Source organism: Ptychodera flava, chromosome 21 (genome assembly GCF_041260155.1).
Source record: "Ptychodera flava strain L36383 chromosome 21, AS_Pfla_20210202, whole genome shotgun sequence".
Taxonomy (NCBI): Eukaryota; Metazoa; Hemichordata; class Enteropneusta; family Ptychoderidae; genus Ptychodera; species Ptychodera flava.
The window spans coordinates 18118262-18125549 of record NC_091948.1 but is presented as its reverse complement, the minus strand read 5'-3'; the positions used below and the strand labels follow the sequence as shown (position 1 = coordinate 18125549).

The 7288-nt window shown below is 37.9% G+C and overlaps 1 long non-coding RNA gene across 1 annotated transcript; it reads left to right on the top strand.

Moving 5' to 3' along the window:
- Nucleotides 1-850: 850 nt before the first annotated feature.
- LOC139121605 (uncharacterized) lies at nucleotides 851-3846 on the top strand. Its single transcript, XR_011549327.1, has 2 exons — nucleotides 851-1356; nucleotides 3617-3846. It is a non-coding gene; the product is annotated as an uncharacterized lncRNA (long non-coding RNA).
- The last annotated feature ends 3442 nt before the right edge of the window (nucleotides 3847-7288 follow it).

Below are 7288 nucleotides of genomic sequence, written 5' to 3'. Positions count from 1 at the left end.
ATCGAGGCGAGAAAAGTGACGAAGTTGATCTAATAAAGACGGGTATTCTGTTGATAACAATGTTGTTTCATACATAGGCCTACACTGTAGGCAGCCACAAAAATCCCATGAAACCATTTTTCCCTGTCCATCGGGAAACGTTTTGAGCCAATGATCTCCACGATAATTCAATGTTAAATTCATCAATTTCATGGCAGCAACGAAAATCTCTCGAAAATCGGCCGTAATCCATGAAGGAAAGAACTTTGCCACAGTTTGGGTAGGCCTAATAATAAGCGGACAGAGCATGTCAGTCACCGCGGTCGGAGAAAACACTCATTCTATTTGTGTCTTTCGACAATTATTTTCCGAAGCCATCATATGATCAGTATAAGCATGGAGGTAGGTATGGTATAAGTTACTATATCGCCGACTTAGAAAGACAAGGGAATTATTAGTCGTATTGCCATCCACTGTACAAATGATTGACATCTCACTCAACCTGCCGTGAACACGTACGTACGTGTCTCCAGAGAAACGCGCCCGAACAAAAATCTAAGAAATTATTGAACTGGTATGTTGGATTTTTTGTATCTCACGCCTGTCGTATAGAACACAGTTTTTATCGAAATTGAATTCCCGTATCTCAGGGAAGGCACACTATAAAATAGTGCTAGTATAGTGCCTATGAAGGGTTTGCACGGTTAGCCCCGCGATCGAGGCGCCACTGGCACTGCTGTGCTAACTGCTATGTAATAGCAAGGGAGGGCCTACATAGTGTGGGGCTTAGTGTCGGGTCATAGCCACTGGTGCTGTCAATACACTTTTGCTTGGATAGCCTATAGTCCGTCGAAAGATGTACACTTTCAGTGAATTACTTTTGAATGAATTACTTCTAACAAAACTTCCACTACGATTCATGCTATGTTACGTACGTGTACAGCGATCGCGATTGCAAGGACTTTGTATCGGAAGTAATAGTATCACGCCTGATGACATCATAGATCATGTGAAGACTTCGTTGTGATTGGTCAGATTGGCGTGTCACAGGTCAAATCTCAGCGGCAAATCTGATATCAGAAAGGCAGTTACGACCCTTTTGAATTGCTGAATGCATTGTCGCTGTTTTTTCACTCGACTTTTGACAAAATTTCACTGAAATTTGCCGTTGGACATCACCTTGACAGCTTCGTATACCCTAGCTATGAATGTACAACCTATAGGCAATGTTCAAGACGCGTTAATTTTCATGTCATCGTCGTCACGATCGGCGTGTGGAGATCGCGATCGGCTTGTGAACAATGGACACCATTCTTATAACCATGATAACACCCTGAGCTGGCCGAGCTGAGGATCAAGGCGATCGTTTGAATTTCGGTAAGTAAATTTTCGAGTATCCTTCTCTGCAACGTAACGACGAATTTTATCTGTTTTTGTTCTGTGCAATTCTCGAGTAACACTGTCCAATTGTCTGAATAACTCCCGAGGTTGAACGTTGAGTGAACAGTGTGAAAGGAGTGGCCTTTATCTGTTCATACCGATGTATTGATAGTGTCTATGTCTGGGGAATACATACTTCGACACTTCGGCGAAGGCACAGTCCCTCGGGCTGTACCCAGGGTGAAACTTTTGCTTATATGTATACAAATTTCCCTCGATGTACGATATAAAACAATGAAAAAACAATACATTTAGGAATAGTTAGGTAAGAATTAAGTTCTTAAACTCTGACCTAGTATCGTTTGTACACGTGTTTCATGTCATGAAATTTGGTATACGTCTATTTATAAGATCATGCTGGACGATGCTGGGACGTCTCTGTCTTTGACACTTAAGTTTCTTTTGAAATCTTCATTAATGTATTTTGACATTTATTCAACGTTACCCGTAAATATTTTGCTGGCATATTGTAAGGCGAAATCCAAATCAATGATTGATTTACAATATTTCATTGAAGTTCTACATGAAATCTTACAACACAAAACATGCATACAATATTTTCAGTTATCTTTCTGTAGCTGTGGATCACTGGAAGCGTTGTCCCCCCCCCCCCCCCCCCCCCATCTAAAAGTAATTTAGATTCACAGATATAGTAGTAAACTAGTTTTCATGTCACATGTAGTCAAAATCACCAAACATAATCGCTTGGACTTTTTCCTTTACATTCCTTTTTATTCCATTGCATTTTCTTACTTGTAGCTGGAAGTGACGACATGTTCTTGTGGCAACGTATGCTGAGAAAAGCATGTGAGGTAGTAGAGAAGGAGTCACAACTGAGATAATTAAATTTATTACTATTGTGCACCATTGGTTTAATCCCTTTAAGTCCATTGTTTAAAACCCCTTTCCCGCCATCTGCGTTGCCGACGGTACCTTCGCAACCGAACCGAGTGAAATTAACCTGGGTTGCTGATGCGACTCACTTTCTCCACAGTGTCATAACACATGCGCAAAGACTGTATCTGCGTAGCTTGGGTCAAATGCGTCATGAAAGTGTAAGAACCGACACGTTCCGTCCACGAAAAGTGAAGTTACAAGGAATTTAAGTTTTTCATTCTCAAAATCTTGGTAATTTTAACGTCGTTTTTTATATACTTTACATTCGATCGCAGGAACCTTTCTTGTTAGAATGAAAGTTCTGATCACGAACTTTTCAATCATGTACTGAGTATGGTGCAGCGGACTGCAGCACTGCCGTGAGCGTGGGGTTAAACTTGTAGTGTTTCCCGGGTGTTTATGACACGACGCCAGCGACGCCATAGGCGACGCTTTGTTTCAATGCATCGTACGTGTTGTTTTTATATCGCGACCATTCATAAAAGTCATGGATGAGCAGTTAAAAGCTATGCTTTCTTATTTACCTTATCATTAATGCCAGTACAACATGATAAAACACGGCAAGAACCAAGAACTGGATTTGGAAAAAGTTGGCGTGTTAACAATGCTGCTCTACGATGTTTGGCATTTTTTGTGATCGCAAGCTATCATCAACTCAGTCTCCGCGCCTTTGCAGATACAAAAGCTCCCTTCCTCAATTATCTGTTCCTCGACCTCTTTAACATCGTGTACATCAAAATCAGTGGAACGACTCGAACTTCCCGACGCGACGCTTGGACACGTGACGCCATGTTTGAAGATCTGTCAACTGCCGAGGGACGCCGAAACACCCGAACGACCCCGAACGAACTTAATCTTGTTTCCTAAATCCGAGAAAACGCGTTCGCAAGTCCCGTTGGTGCTAATGGAGTAGTTTGTAAGGCAAACAGCGGCAAAACACATGGTCCCTTTGATCTCCGCCTAGTTGTGACTCCTTCTCTACTACCTCCATGAAAAATGCTAATGCTGATGAGCCCAACGTTACATCACCAATTCTCATAAACCCACATTGGTCCCAAAAGAGTAACCAAGCTTGCCAGGCAAATTATAAGTGTAAGTACCGTTCGAAATATCTTTACAATTTAGTGACCTGGATTCCATTTCATGATATGTGCAAGACTCATTGTGAAAGGTATGTCAAGGCAGTTGCAATTACATACTGACTGGCAGATTGTTCTCTTGGCATTTTGTCTACTGTACTGTGCTGTACTGTGATTGCATTAATGTTTCTTTTCTTGTTTTTCTTTTTTTTTTGTTTTAGCCCTTTCTGTAGTCTACGGAAAGTAAACCAAGACACTGAACAATCAACTGGATCAAAAGTAACTGTCCCACTATATCGTTGGATATGCCAACACTTTGTTATGAAGATGCCATGGATTAAGGGAGATATCCTGTGAAAGAACTGTTGATGAACTTGTGATTTCTTTTGTTTTGAGTCATTTGTTAGCATTTCCATCTGCAATAAATGTAAGGTAGGAATTCAATGAAAAACCTGGTAAGATTTTCTTTTGTTTGTGAATGTGTGTGAGTGTTTGTACCTGTGGCTACATTCTGAAAACTTACATGAGCACAAGAATGAGTAGCTACAGTGTGAGTGGTCGTGGCAAAGTGTGAAGGGTAGGGGTATGCTACTGGGGGTGGGGCTACCCATAGGGTCAGCTTCAATAGCGGTATGTATACCGTAAATCCTGTTTGTGGCAAGTATACCGCAAAAAAATTCTGCAAAGCCTAAACTTTTGTGGCAAACATACCAGGACATGCATGAGTGTCGTGGTAAGCATACCACAATATGTGCGCCGCAAAATCCATCAACATGCGAAAATCTCAAGCTATGCGTAAGTTTACCACAACATGTTGTGGTAAACATACCAGGCAATTATGAAGACTTTACCAGAACTGTTCGCCGCAAGGCTTAATTTTCGTAAGGGATATTGGCTTAGAGGGCACACTGTTTACTAACCTTAGGTGTGTCCACAAATCTTCAGTCATCCCTATCTTTCTAAAAAGTTAATTCCCAGAGGCCAGTAACATCATGAAATTTTTGTCTTTTATAAATTTTACTTGTTTATATCATGTCACTGTGGTAAACAGTTGGTGACATGCTCTGAATGATTGCATTGGGAAAAAGTTATGTTGCCATAGCAGCACTTTTTTGATATTGGTTCAAAAATTCTCATTTGTATTCTTTGTTGGTTCAGCCTGAGTGAAATTCTTTCAAAATACACATGTTTATCAGCAAGTACTGTGTTTCATCAGCAAACTGATTGATGGTCTCAGTTGATAACAAAGTACAGTTTGTCATTAAAAAATATATTTTTGCAATTACTGAAAAAAAGTATATTGTTTCCCCATCATCGTGCTCGTCATGTGAAGATATGCGCGTCACAACTTTTTTAATTCTGAAAAATCATGAAAATAAAACACGTACTGATATTAAACCAAATGTGAACTTGGACATGTCCAGATTTTGAATGCCAGGATAAAGTATCTGCACTAATGTACATTGAATCGTGAAAATGGAACTAGGAGAAACATAACATGTACATGTGAAGTCATATTATGGATCAGTTGATATGTTCAACAAATGTTCTGAAATTTTCCTCATGTTTGTTTCTTTCTATGGCAGCCATTTTTTGCTCACATGTTCACACACCTGAGCATCTGTCACAGCGATGTCTGTCTGTCTGTCTGTCTGTCGTCTTCTGTGTGGTCAAATATCTCAAAACTGCTGATCAGATCAGAATCAAATCTTGTACATAGATTCAGTTTGCAAATGGCAAGAACTGATTAGTTTTTGGTGGGTGTGGCTTGCATACTTTTTGCTCATTTGCATAATTAATGATTTTAGAAAAAACGGATATACATTGAGAACGACTGCACACAATTTGATGAGATTTGCTACAAATGTTGATCACACCAAGATATATCAGCTGTGAAAGTTATTAAGGGGTGACATGAAAGATAATTACTAATTTGCATATTTAATGAAATTTACTAATTAGGCATATATATCTGAATTTACTCGATCAAAATTGACGAAACTTGGTATGCATATTGACGATACTATGATTTAACATTACTGAAAGTCATTAAGCATTTTTACTTCATCCAAATCCTAATTTGCATATTTAACGACCTTTTTTGCTCACGTGTTTACACACGTGAGCATATGTCGCAGCGATGTCTGTCTGTCTGTCTGTCTGTCTGTCCGTCTGTGTGTCTGTCTGTCTGTCTGTCTGTCTGTTGGTCCGATATCTCAAAAACGGCTCATCAGATCAGAATCAAATCTGGTACATATATTCAGTTAGTAAATGGCAAGAACTGATTAGTTTTTGGTGGGTGTGGCTTGCATACTTTTTGCTCATTTGCATAATTAATGATTTTAGAAAAAACGGATATACATTAAAAACGACTACACACAATTTGATGAGATTTGGTACAAATGTTGATCACACCAAGATATATCAGCAGTGGGAACCATTAAGGGTGACATGAAAGATAAATGCTAATTTGCATATTTAATGAACTTTCCTAATGAACTTTCCTAACTAGGGATATATGTCTGATTTGACTCGATCAAAATTAACCAAACTTGGTATGTATATTAAAGATACTATGATTTAACATTATTGAAAGTCATTAAGCGTTTTAACTTCAGCCAATTCCTAATTTGCATATTTCATGAACTTTGTTAATTAGGGATATATATTTGAAATGACTGTGGACCAAAGTTGATGAAACTTGCTACATGTATTGAAGCCACTATGATACAACATTTTTGAAAGTCATTAAGCATTTTTACTTCAGCCAATTCCGAATTTGCATATTTAATGAACTTTCCCAATTAGGGATATATATCTGAATTAACTTGATTTTAGTGATTGAAACTTGCTATATACATCAAAGATACTGGATATAACATTATTCAGCCAAAACCTAATTTGAATATTAAATGAATTTTCATAATTAGGGATATTTATCTGAATTGACTTGATCAAAATTGATGAAACTTGCTATGTACATTAAAGACACTATAATACAACATTATGAAAGTCATTAAGCATTTTCTCTTCAGCCAATTCCTAATTTGCATATTTAATGATCTTTCCTAATTAGAGATATATATTTGAATTGACTTGACCAAAGTTGACAAAATTTGCTACACATATTGCAGATACCATGATACAACATTATTGACAATCACTAAGCATTTTTACTTAAGCCAATTCCTAATTTACATATTTAATGAACTTTCCTTATTAGGGATATACAGTATACCGGGATCTACCTGATCAAAGTTGGCAAAACGTGCTATGTACATTGATGATTATACCAGGTATTAGGTTAAAATAATATCCAAATTCATTTCACATTTTCATGTCAGCTAATTTATAATTTGCATATCTAATGAGCTTTCACAGCTCGGCATATATGGCTTGAAGGACTTGGCCAACAGTAATTACACTTGCTATAGAAAGTGGTGATACAATAAGAGCAGTCAAATAACTTTAATATTTTTATTTCAGCTAATTACATATTTGTATACTTCATGACCTTTTAGAATTAATCGGCGGTGATTATTGTTCATTATGTTGATCATAATAATTTCAATGAAGTTGCAAACATGTGGCAAAGGTTCAAATTTACACATAACTTCAATATATAATGAAACACGTGAGCATTTACAGTTCATATCTGGTTTGCTCACGTGTTCACACACGTGAGCATATGTCACAGCGATGTCTGTCTGTCTGTCTGTCTGTCTGTTGGTCCGATATCTCAAAAACGGCTGATCAGATCAGAATCAAATCTGGTACATAGATTCAGTTTGCAAATGGCAAGAACTGATTAGTTTTTGGTGGGTGTGGCTTGCATACGTTTTGCTCATTTAGCATAATTAACGATTTAGAAAAAACGGATATACATTAAACGG